The sequence below is a fragment of the Trichechus manatus genome, unplaced genomic scaffold (genome assembly GCF_000243295.1).
Source record: "Trichechus manatus latirostris isolate Lorelei unplaced genomic scaffold, TriManLat1.0 scaffold00002, whole genome shotgun sequence".
Taxonomy (NCBI): domain Eukaryota; kingdom Metazoa; phylum Chordata; class Mammalia; order Sirenia; family Trichechidae; genus Trichechus; species Trichechus manatus.
The window spans coordinates 13,938,876-13,952,727 of NW_004443938.1; the positions used below are offsets into that span (position 1 = coordinate 13,938,876).

A 13,852-nucleotide genomic window follows, 5' to 3' on the forward strand; every position below is an offset into this window, starting at 1 on the left:
AAAGGGGTTTATCTAAAGTGGCACTGCAAGCAAAGCAGATTTCTATCCAAGCCTTTGCTCAGGCCTTCTTTTTTTTTTTTTTTCTGGCTTCTTTTTGGTGACTTCACTACTCACGGCTAATACAAGCTGGAAAGAGCAAAGAAAAAGGTAAACTCAAATCACCGCTGCCACTTTGTCACCTGTGCAGCGCTGATGATAATACTGGCACGTAAACCTACTGCCTTCAGGTCGATTCAGACTCACAGCGACCCTAGAGGACAGAGGAGATTACCCCATAGTGTTTCCAAGTTGCAGCTGGTGGATTTGAACTGCCAACCCTATGGGGCAGTTCTCCTCTGTCCTCTAGGGTCACTCTGAGTTGGAATCGATTCCACAGCAACGACTTTGGTTTTGGTTTAATTGTTATGGAAGCAGATTGCCACATCTTTCTTCCACAGTGCGGCTAGCAGGTTCGAACTGCCAACCTTTAGAGCAGTAGCTGAGCACTTTTAACCTCCTTATATTGGCATGTAAATAAGTATAAAACCAGTGGCTAGCGGTAAATTTTCAAATTGTCAATATATTTCAATTACCTAAACTGTTATGTCCATAATTATTCACAACTAGGTAACCATAAGGTGAACCCTACAGGATTTTGCCTCTTCATCCCAGCTTCCCCCACCATCTCACAAGAATTCAGTCTGTGGTGTTTAAAGAAACCAAAAACGGCAGCACAATATTGGGATTTTTTTTTATTACGATTTATGTTAATGTATGTTTCTCATCTTCGTGTTACTCTGTTATGTGGTAAATAAAAAATGAGGAATATAAAATCAAAGTGAATGCAGAACAGTCCTGGAGGTACTCATACCAACATACCCTGTGTCCACAGAGGTCCTCAGTGTTGAGGTTCAACAGTGGAGTAACAGTCCACAAGGTAATGTTTTAGCCAAGAGTCAGCTGCTTAATGTCCCTGAGACTGTGATGCCCTTCTCTGTCACATCTCCTCAGCCACAGAGAGGGAGCGCTGAGTCTCTGAAATTGGTGGATTAGCAACCTTAACAGGCCTGGCAACTAAACGAAATTTCAAAAGGGAAGAAGGATAAAGGTTAGAAATTGACATTTATTGAGCACTTATGTGTTTGGCAAGTACTTCACGAGAGGTTTCATATATGTTGCATTCCGAGTAAACATAAAGGGTTAAAGGCGAAGGATCTAGACCATAAACATAAACTGACAGGACAAGTGACTGTCCTTCGTCAACATAACAGACTTATTTAGTTTTTTAAATATGACACCCAAAAAACAGACCAGAATTTTATCAAAGATGGCTAGAACTTCAATATCCTGTTTTTATCCCTATAAAAAAATAAAATGCAAATCCAGTCCAGGTAAAAAGTAGTAAAAATAATAAAACCCTCGTGAAGTCAATCAAGAAAGCCAGCACAATTGTTACTCTACCACACCAGATGTTCGCGAAAGTGTTGGGAAGCAGTGTTCTCCTTCCCCTAAAACCACTGATACAAGACTCAACACCACTGGAACGTCTTATAGAAAAGGCTAAGCAAATTATCTGGATACAGCCACTGCTGCTCCTATACCTTCCAATATTCAAGACTTTCACAAAATGGCAACATACTTCAATGATATTACATGTGTTTAAAGTATAAATTCTGCAACTATATGTAGATGGTTCTCTGAGGATAAAATGAGAAAATACGTTAAAGTGTTTTAAATAACAGGAATCCTGAAAAATAGGTTTTTTATTGTTGACTTCTTTTCTTTTTGCTGAATGTGTTATAGAAAAGGACAAACACTAATAGGCTACTGAAATTATTTAAATTTTTATTTTGCCTACATCTCATGTAACATCTTAGACATAGGGAGGCGTCAATAAATGATTGTCAAATGTGACTGAATTTTTCTGTGTAAAATGAGATCTTGTGCCTTAATTGAGGATGTCAACATTTAGGCTAAGGAAAACCATAAAATGCAATAACTAAGAAGAATAAAAACATTGGGTGGAATTTGAACACCTTCCCACTTATTCAAGAACGCTCATGGTTTTAAGTAAAACTGGCAAAAATAGTTTTATTTAAAAGGTGAGCAGGTCTCAGCTCCGACCGTCAAAGCTCACCAGAGCACGAAGGTGTGCGTGCCTGGTTGGGAGCACAAGCATCCAGGCAGCTGCTAACCTTGAAGGATCTACAGACTCAGCACAACTTGGCCACTGTACAACTTTTAGACAAGTTTCCTGGGAATTAGATCCTAAAAAAAAAATCTGAATTTGATATCTGGATCAAATGAAATATGTAAAAATATACAGATTTTAAGAACTCATTAATATTAATTTTCTCTTGTTTCATTAATTATCCTTCCCTACTACAGTAAGTTCCATCTTTAGCTATAAAAAGGGTTAAATTTAATGAATTAAGTTTAAAAGGAAAAAACGGGGAGAAGCCTCATTTAAAAAAAAAAAAAAAAGTACCCCTTCACAGTCCAGGGTACTCTCTCTGAGAGCCATTTCTTATGCAGGGATTCAAATGGATCGCACAGAAACTTATGGTGGTCAAAGGGTAATCATTTTCACAAAATAAAAGACAGTATAATTTTTTTCAAAAATAGCATGATAAAACCAGTTCCTCCCACCCCCACATACGCACCCACCCTCAAAAAAATAACGAAGTAATGGCATTATATTTGTATACTAAGCTCACAAACACATATACATTTAAAAGGTTCAGAGGAGAAATTATAATGAGATCAATTAAACTAGGGAATGTTCCTCCAAAACGAGTACAACAAAAACATAGTCTAAATCATTCAAAAGTTTACCAAAAAAAACAATATAAAGTAAGCTGTCCCCACCCGAGGAGGCTATTAGGACATAAATTTACTGCACTATCCCCAAAGCAAAGAAAACGAGAGCAGTCGTGAACCCCAACTGAACAACAGCTAGTTTCGTTTGTTTCTTGAGGCTGTGTTCTTGTCTGAGTCCAAGAAGAGTTAGAAACAACTCTGATCAGATCTACTGTTTATAAACAATCTGCTACAAAAGAAGACATATTTAAATTCCTCCATCCATTTTCAAGTCATCTTTAAGAATTTAAATGCAATGTAAAGTTACAGCCAATGCTATCATTCTTTCAGCATCAATTCCTATTGATGACAATGTTTTACCTCCTTTATAAAGGAACGATATAAAAAAATAAGGCTTCAGTAACAAAGATGAATTGCTTCCTTTTAGGAGTTCTAGAATTCAAGCAAAGTCATTCAAGACTTTGCTTTAATCTCATAAAATCCCTGGGTATTCTTTTCTTCCTCTAAACCAACACCCTACCACAATTTCCCTGTTTTTGTCAACACCGCCACCATGCCTCCTAGTCACTCAGCTTAAAAACCTCAAAAGCATCTATCATTCCTGGTCACTTTGTGTCAACAATGTCCTTCCCTTGCATTCTCACTCTGGCCACCCTTACCAGTCTGTTTCGACCCCAACGCTGAGATAATACAACATTCTCTACGGTTGTCTCGCTGCCTCCGGCAGTAATAAAGGCATCTTGAAAATGAAAGCTTTGTATAAATAAAAGGCATGGCACACCTCACTTATCTTGCTACCCTGAAAGCTCCAGACTTTCAAAATATAGAAATATGGGGTGGGACTCGACTTTGAGCAGGCAAAACAGGTATCAGGAAACCCTGGCTTTCATCTTTGTGCACCCGACACCAGCGTGTTCACTAAGACCTTCACTCTGGACGTAGTCCTCTTTTGCTAACAGTTTCCTGTGCTAATTAACCGAAATCTTCATCTGTAGAAAACAAAATGTTTTACAATTAGGTGTTATTATATTAGTGTTTCTAAGTCAATTTTTCTCTACATAACAGGATAATTGCAAAAGATCAATTACATATTTTTAGGGTCATTGGAAGGTGTTAACTGACTCACTGTACTCAACTACCCAAGCCCATGGCAAAAAAAAAAAAAGGCAGCCCCCACTCACATCAGAATTTTTTGAAAAAGAAGAAAGAGTATCAGGGCACATATTTCAGATGGGGGCAGGATACCGCTTTGCAGTCCTGTCACCAGTGGTTACCGGGTTCATTCCTTCTGGACACTTTTCAAGATGCCATTACCTGTGGAGCAGGTGGAGCTTATTCTACAGCCTCAATATATACCATTGTGTTCTTTTGTGTATTTTGTGCTTTGAGAGAAAAAGGAGTAAAATAAAAACTAAAAATAAGACTTCTTCCACACCACTCTACCCAAATCAAAGCACTGAGCTCCAAAAACTCAAAAAAAAAAAAAAACAACAAAGGTAAAACAAACAAACACACAAAATTTAGAAATGCAGGAGGCATTATCCAGGAAACTGGCTTGGGTTCTATTAAGGACAAACGGTGGTTTTCACGTCTGTGGGTTGTTAATGATTCCGTTCTAGCTAAATCTCAGTTTAAAAATCATAAAGTGTTTACTCAATCTCTTTGTAGTAAACAAGTGTAAACCTGGAATGCAGAGAAGTGAATGGAGACCTTCAGGTACATATCATTGGGGCGTTCTTTCTTCCGCAATGAAATTAAAACTGAATGCCAAGTGGCCATCTTGTTCAGGAGACTGTCTCTAGTGGGTTCGGGCCCAGTGGAAAAGGCTATTAGGTTCTACATTACAAAGGAAAGACTTCCCTCTCCTGCAGCTTCCTTGTTTGTATGTTTTTTTCTACCAACCACTTCACCAAGTAGTCATAAAGACAGGTAGACCTGATACATGTACTTAATTTTCAACTTTTTCATACGCGATTTTCTCCTTTTCCCTGTACTTCCCCCTGTACTCAAACACATCAAGACAGGCAGATTGACCACAGAAGAGTGGAATAAGGAGACTTCGGCAATCTCTGAGAAGTGAGGGATGGAGACGGAGTTCACAAGGTCCATGGTTCTCCCATAGTCTGCAGAATAAGGCTACTCAGTCCGGGAGAAAGACCTGGTGATCTGCTTCGGTAAAGATTACAGACAAAAAGCCCTATGGAGCAGGGACAGTTCTATCCTGTCACATGGGGTCGCTATGAGTCAGAATCAATTTGATGGCAACCAACAAGAATAACTCAGTCAGAGAACCTCAAAATCCCTAAATACGTCCAAGTTTCCTGCTACAAAAACAAATGGCATCCAAAAATGGGCGGAAGACCACCAAGGGGCACCCACGAGCTGTGCCGGAAGAGTTCAAGAGGGCTGCGCGTCCCTGGTGCCCCCTGGTGGCACAGTGGTTAAGCGCTCAGCTAAGCAAAAGGTTGGCAGTTCCAATCTAACAGCCGCTCCCTGGAAACTATGGGGCGGTTCTACTCTGTCCTATAGGGTCGCTATGGGTCGGAACCAACTCGATGGCAGCAGGTTGGTTGGTTAAGTTACACGTCCCTGGTCATGCAACTCCTCCCTGAAAGCAGAGAAGAGGGTTCCTTATTATCAGTGCTCGTTGTCTCATGCTGGCAAAGAAGGCCTTTAACGTAACATTCTGGAGTTGGGAAGGTGCTCTGAGATTCCTAAATCTAACTTCCTCATTTTTCAGAGAAGGAAGGTGAGGCCCTGAGAGGTGACCTGAGTTGCTCACAACCAGAGCCTTAGCGACACAGACCATCAGGGGAGCAGGTCTCCCAGCCAAAATGTGATTTTACCAAAAAATAAAGTCATTGTTCCTTCTATACATATCATTGTGAGCTATTCATTTTCCTTTTTGTGAGAAGACAAAAAAGGCAAATGATGTAAACCACTTTCAACTCACATCATTTTTACAGTGATCAGATAGTAAACCATATTGCAGTTAAATATTTATACCATTCCAGTTGAATAATCTGGTACTACTTAAATCAAGAGAACTCTAGAAAATTAGCTCTACATAAATGCTAAAAAATACGTATTTAATTTTAGAAACAATGTTCTCACATCCACTGAACCTGGACAACACGTACAAACGCATGTACAGATTCCACTGCAAGCAAGTACCTCTCTGAGCACTTGAAAACAAAGTCTCTCAAATGATAGCCCACTAGTGAAATAACATGAAAAGATGCACAAGCCATAATCTAAAAGTGGGTGGATTTTAGGTCCAGTGGAAAGAGACAGCAATAGTACCTGGAAGATTTTTTTTTTTTTTTTTTTTAAACAGAATACATTATGAAGAAAAGTGGCTGAGAAAGCTTAGTCACTTTTTTGTGGTTTAAAGCTTTTTTTCCCTCTTTTATTCCAGGCTTAAACAAAGTTCAGTGGGGCATCAAACTGCCTGTTTTAAATTACAGTCTGTATTTTAAAATAGAATGCTGCACGGCATGTTCCTGAAGCTGGAGGGTGGGAATGTTATTCACGGAAAATTGAAGGCTTGTTGAGTCAATAATCTCCTCTCACACAGTAACAATTTTCAGCTAAAATTTCTTGACCCAAACAAAGGAAAACAAGGCCATTCGGTTATTTTACAACAATTTAGAGAGAGCAAAAGAAAAGATGAGGAAGAGAGAGACACCTCTCAAATCCTACATTCTGGGGGAAGAAAAAATTTCACTCAGGGAAGGACCTTCTACATATATTTATTTTCTCTCCTAAATTGACAGTTAATATTAAAAAGTTACTTCCAGTCCAAAAGAAGTATCAAAGCAAATAACCAGTCCACAAACACTACCATGAGCTCCTGTTGGTTATAGATCCCTTGTTATATAACACACACGTGCTCCTCCAGAGCTACCTGCAAAGGGAAAATCTGTAGATTAAAATCTATTTCCCACCTAATTTAGAAAATAGACAGTAACACACAGTCAATGCATTGTAACGGCCAATACCTGCATGATCTGGACAGGTTAGGCTGCCCACTCCAGAGAGCAGTGAGTTGTAGCACTCACTCGGAAGGAGGAAAGAGGCTTTCTAGCTCAGTATGCCAGGAATTGGAGTTTGCAGAAACAGAAACAGAAGGATATGGTGAGAAATGGTACCTCTGAAATCACAGTAAATCTTTCTAGCTTAAAAACTAAATAAATAAAAACATTAAGCTACTCTCCTACCTGAGCTCCCCCCACCAGTGCCCATCACGTTCCTAGTATACTGTTTTTTGTTCTTTTTTGAAACATACTAAGAGCCCAACACTGTTGCTTTTCCTCGTTCTGCACAGATAACACCTCCAGTCGGAGGCTTATGACCCAGGCGTGGCTCTGCGGCTATTTTTAGGTGGCCCTGGGAGTTCCGAGCATCCGTGCCAGCGAGGCCACAGTGAAGGGCTTCATGACCTCACACGGGTCATCTGAAGAGCCACAAGTTATGTCAAAGCCATCCAGTCCTCTATTTGTTATGGCAAAATTGGACGCTGCCTTTTCTATTAGCTGGGAATATCCACATTCATCATCCTTTAGTTAATGAGCCTCATTTATCAACTTAGATCATAGTTATCCTTCTATTATCAAAACTAATATCCTGCAAATCAGTTATGTTGCAGCCTTTCTTAATCTCTGATTTTGTCTAGTGTCTTTTTTTTTTCTTGTACTCTTTCATTAATTTTTTAGAACTAATTGACAGTCATATAAAATGGGTTGGAATTCATTTCCCCCATATTTTAAACGGAAATCTTCAGAAAATTGCACGAAAAGGTTTGCAGGGGACATGCTTAATGTGCTTATAAACAAACTGTTAAAAATAACACATTGCCACCAAACAAACATCCTGGCTACAACGAATTTACAATTATCCATTCATTGTAAGAGGGTTGAAGATGGCAATTTGGAAGCATTTTGCACACAAAGATTTGAATTATTTAAAAGCAAACTCTAGTTCTCTTTAAATACTAACTTATTCAGACTTTCCATATATTTAGCCTGGTTTTACCTTGAAGAATTCCAAACTGGTGAGGTTTTACTGGATATCGATTCACAAAACAAATATTTAAGTGGAAGATTGTTTTGAAACAAACCTTCCCACTTCCTCCTATTTCCTACTTTACTCAAGTAGTATCCTGTGTTTTCAAAATGACTACCAATGTAACGAAGAATAGCTAGGGGATAAAAACACAGAACAACACATTTCAAAGAAATAACCCATGTTGGAAAACAAACATTTGTAACAGTCACTATCACTTTTTATACATTACAGACTTTAAGTAAGGTCCTTACACGCACTTCTCAAGCTTGATCCAAAAAGATTTGGTGTCTCCATATAAAATAGACCAGTGATTAAAATTACATTTGAGAACATGATAAATTCTAAGTAGGAAACTGAAGCATTGAGCCTTCCCTTTAAAAATTCCCCACTTTCAAAGTGTGTTTGTGCCGTTTGGTATAAAAGCATGCGTGTGATTAAATGTGCCTGCAGATGGTCTACCAGACAAGGCGCCATCCTCCAGAGTTTATTCCCACCCTCCCTTACAAAGGATGCTCATGTTTTATCGCTTCCATTTTATAATTTCAAAAATATTTCTTCTAAAACTCCAAAACTGAGCATACTCCAGTAACATTTAGAGAACACCGACCATCAATAGCCTCTGCATTCCGTTGCACACAGGGATTATCCATGCTTGAACACTGAGTTCAGGGTGATAACCGATTAGATTTCTCTTTCATTAACTTATAATTTGAGAAGGATCAATAAATGAAAGACAGCTATATCCTTAACCTTTTAGTGACAATCACTTAGGTCTAAGATACAGATAAAAATAAGTTTGGAAAGAAGTCACGCAGCAGCCATACATCTAACTCTTACCTGGTAGATTTTAACTTTTGCAAAAACCTGCCAACTAACATGTTAAGACAGTCTTAATAATTTACATTTCTAGTGAGGTTGGAAACTTGGTAGAAAGCAGAATCAAGTTTAAAGGCTGCTTCACTCAGCTTTTTCCAATAAATCACAGGAACCATATCATTAATATTCATATTATGCTTTAGAAACACATGACCTTTTACCCCTAGCCAATGTAAATGTCATTAAAGATTAAAAACACAAAAACAAAAGTAAACAAACAAATACGCATATTCTTCTTTCGGTAAAGACAGAACATTATGTGCCCTGTTGCCAATACCTAACCCCCAAAAGAATATTCTTGGTAATAACAGTTTCCCAGCCATTCTCTTCTAGGCTGCCAATCCCTGCTTAACACCCGCTATTTTAAAGAACAACCAGCATCTACTACCTCCTTCCTTTGACAAAGGACCAAAAAACATATGTTTTGTCTAAAGCCCAGTATTTCCTTCTAATTGCAAACTCAACCAAAGTGCCATAAACATTGTTGCGCATAACATTTAGGATTTTTTAGTTAACTCAGAAGATCAAATCCTTTTCATGTCAACCTCTTTAGATATACACTATTTAAGGAAAAAAGGGGCAGAAAGAGGTTTTTTATTACCTGATGGGCCTTCCAAAACAGCCAATATTTATAGACATTTTCTACAAAGTCAGAGCAAAGCAGTCTATTCTCAGTTGCTGTTAGAATGTGACCGCCAAGTTACTCGAATTCCAATACTTAGGTTAACAGAACAATGGGCCTGACTATCTCAAATACAAAACTAGGCGCAGGCCACTCAGAAGATAAAACAAGCTAGTTACTTCTAAACTGAGGAAGGAATAGGAACAACTCTTCCGACCCCTGGAGGGAAAGGCAGTAGTACTCTGCTTAGAATGAGGAAGAAAAATCAGACTTTTTTGTTTTGTTTACTTCCTTTTGTACATGTTTACCAATATTTTATTAGCTACATTCTGTGTACTACAATTACTGAAATTCTGCATTACCATTACTGTCAATTTATTTATCTTTACAATTAAAAATGATACACTACCAAGAACAGATTGCTTACATACTATTTTTAGCTTAATTATCTAAAAATGCTACTTCTTTTCTTGAAGCTTAAGGTTGCAAAGGTAAAACTCAAATGCCATTGTATAATAAAAGAAAATGGCCTGAAGAACAACAGCAGCCTGCCAATACAATAGGGCCCTGACTCAGTCCTCCCCTATCATTAGCCCATGGAGGACACAGGCCCTCCTGAAGTCAACAACATGAACAATTTAATAAATATATTCTAAAACTGGGAGATACAGGTATTTAAAAAGAGGTTTTTATATAAGTTCTATTTGGCAAATGTTTACTGAGTAACACATAACAGATACACTGAAAAGATCCTACTCAAATAGGGGAGGCCAAGACAGTTATAATAAAAATAACTGTAATAAAAGAATGAATAGGAAATGCCACAACAGAGGTACACCTAACAAAAGATTCAACAAAAGGTGTGCTAAATCGTATTTTGGGTAGTTATCTTAGAATGTAAATTAGATGTGCTCAATGTTTATGAAGTAGTTTTGTTGTTGTTCTTAGGAGCTGTGCAGTCTACTCTGACTCACAGAGATCCCATGTGACAGAGTAGAACTGCCCCCATAGGGTTTTCTAGGCTGTAATCTTTATGGAAGCAGATCACCAGGTCTTTCTCCCACAGAGCCACTGGGTGGGTTCAAACCACCAATCTTTCAGTTAGCAGCCAGGTGCTTAACCATTGCACCACCAGGGCTCCTTGTTCATGAAGCAAAGTAGTTAATAAGCCATAGCATCCTTTAGCTCTTTCACCGTGTCTTCTGCTTAAATGTTGGCTTCATTTCATATCAATATTAGAGGTAGTAAAAACTACAGAATGTGTTAAAACTTTAAGTGATAATATTCTAAGGGAACAGAGATCTTCAAAGTAATTTTTGAATCACGTGCTATATGCTAAGATTTACTAATAGTGATAATATCAACAATATATAAGCTAATGTATCTCAACAGGGAGAAAGTAGTATGACTAAGAGGTATAGAAATACATGAATATTTCTGAGGAAGATTTAGTTAGTCCTCTCTCATTTAGCTTAGGTCTGAGTCCATTAAGCAAAAAAGTAAATATGACTGGTCATGTCCCCAAGACAATAGAGGACAAGTATTAATTTATCAGTCATTTGCTTTGTGTGAATGATTTGACAATCTATACCAGTCAGCTGGAAAGCATAACTGCATTAGCTACTGAAGATCACCAAGAATTTAATGACATGCAAATATAGATAAATATAACATCCATCAATGGTAAGAGGACAACTTACTGAGCTCAAATTATAGATCTAGCATGAGGATATTGGAAATGTCCGGATTTCTTGTAATGGGAAGTTGTCAATTCTTAAGAAAATATTTATCATGCATGCAAAAAAAATTACAAAATCTAACCCAATATAAGCAAAAAGATATGTTATAAAAATAATCATAATAATTTCTTATAAGATATAAGAGATAACTACTGGAGAAGCATTTTTGTTATGTAATAGATAAAGCCCTAAAAATTATACATTAGAATCACTACATTATATTTTTTTAAAGCTGCGAATCGTAAGAGTCACAATTTATTTAGCTCCAAATTACAAACTAGAAATTACAAATATGACGGATTTTCCCTGATCTTAAATAAAAAGATAAATCTATATCACTGACACTTGAAAAGGAACAGCATAGCATGAGTAAGTCTACAAACGATCCAATAATACATTTAGATGTGACAACAAAGACAGCTTTATGGTACCTATGGTATCAACTTACTCAACTTAGAGAACTAAAATATTTAATAAAAGTAACACTGTGAAAATACACGGTAATAGAGCAATAACAGAATAGCAACAAATCTTTCCACAAAACAATAATTACTTTAATTATGCATAACAACTTATCGATGCAGCATCCACATAAATATATTTGTAAGCCCAATGTAGAAATTTCTAACACATACAAAGCCCTGGTGAAAAGAAGTGTCACACTGAAGTTCATGTAAATAAAGCCAATTTTCACCCTAACAGATTGGCTGGGTTTTAGGTACACAGGCTGGTCTTTGGTTTGCCCTTTATCCAGTAACTAACACTTCTATATACTCACCATAAAACCTAGAAACTTTGCTCTGTAAAAGAGACTACTAAATGTGCTTAGAGTGTTACTGAGTCAATCAGCCTCCTATTCATCTGTAAGTTACAAAAACAGAAAGAAAATACCAATTAAGCATTTATTTTTTTAACAGCAATATAAGAAACCTTAAATTCTCTTGAGAAGCAGACAAGATAAAGACTAAGGAAGGTGGCAAGTTATTATATGCATACAAATAGAACAATTCAGAAAAAATTTAAACTACTGATGAATACAGTGGTTCATGCCCCCAAATATTTCTACCCCCTTTTCCAGTAATCAACTTAGAAAGCACCCCTCCCAGAGCACAACTCTTCAGTCAGCTTTCTGGGCCTACAGCACTTCCTTCCATCACTAATTATGCTGTGGAGTTAGCTGAATGTCAGCCATCCATCTCAACATGCACACAAGCATATAAGCAGCGAGTCACTCCACAGGTCTCCAAAGAATGTAAAGAAACCAGTATACCGTGAGCTACTCTTAGAGCTACACAGAGTATCTGTATCTACACAGACAACCTTTCCACCTGGATCACAGTACAAATCACCTACCAGTGACAAGCTTACAAAGCTGGGCTTCTCTAAAAACACTAAAAGCAGTATGGCCATACTACAAACAGTTGGTGAAAGAAAGTGGAATTCACTATCCACCTGTTTTCCATGAGTCAATTTAAATTTTATACCACCACAAGCCAGTTTCCAAGTACTCCACAAATCCTGCATTTATCAACAGCACACACACAGTACCACACACTACACACTCACTCAGCTGTGAATTGTCTACTGAAGAAAAAAAACTTAGAGCATAAAACACAGAAACATCACCTTTCTCATTTCTTCAAAGATCAAATAACTAGATAATAAATACTCCAGTATGACTACTGAATGACTACAATAAAACTTTACCACCTTCCACCAAAAAATAAAAGCTGTAAATATTTGGGTTTAAAAAAAAAAATGTACATCAGATTCAAAGACAGTGTATATCCTGTAGCCACCAGGTATCTTCCCTCAAAGGCTGCATGTTACTAAACACGGGTATGGTGTACAAGCCAGACGTCATGTGTAACAGTAACTATAAATGCTTGTCTTTAATGTTTACAACTGATATCATAAATCTTACTTAATGTAACCATATTTGAAATTCAAATAAAAATCTTGCTTAGCCTGAACGCCCACCTTAAACAAAGTTTTGTAATAGAGATTAAATATTAATAACTCTTCCAGTCACAATATTTCAACAATCAAATGTAAAAATATTTATTTGCATAGAGTTATTTATTTATTTTAGTTTATAAGGAAAACCTCATTTAAATTAGGTTCCCTATAAAATGCAAATTAAGTACAGCTGAAGTATTTGAGTATCTACCACTCTTATCAATGTATACCCCAGACACCATACACTATTTGCTGGTGAAAATATTTTACAAGCTGCCTTGTCAAATTTTAAATTCAAATACTTTCTTTTAGGTGAAAAAAGCTTGGGTGATTTCTCATTACTTAAATACAATGTCCCAGAAGAAATTCAAGCTACTATCAGATGCTTAATCTCATCATTTATATCCTTTACCAAATGGGAATTTCTTTTAAGTTTCAACTCTGATACAGACACCTCTGTTCTGTATCATTACCAGAAAGCAACAGGCTAAAGAAAGCTCAACTGTACTACAGCAATAACCGCTTGCTCACAAAACCAACCAGCCAAGTAAAAGCTTCCAACTGGTGTCTGGACTCTGAAACAGAGCACCTACAAATGAAATAGCAGACTTAGCCAGGACCGTATCGCTCCCAAGAATTATGCCCTAAAAAATTAACAAATCACAAAACATAACTGAAATCTGGAAACCTCTCCCCCAAGACTTAACATAAAGTAGAACAAACAAAAACAAGAACTCCTTAAAAAATTATTTAACTCATTCCATTTCCAAATCAGCACATTAATGTCTTA

The 13,852-nt window shown here is 37.2% G+C and overlaps 1 protein-coding gene across 4 annotated transcripts in view; it reads right to left on the reverse strand.

Annotated features, from left to right (window-relative positions):
- LOC111820089 (AT-rich interactive domain-containing protein 1B-like) overlaps positions 1-13,852 on the reverse strand; it is a 394,067-nt gene that overhangs the window by 227,645 nt on the left and 152,570 nt on the right. The gene's annotated exons all lie outside the window — the stretch shown is intronic.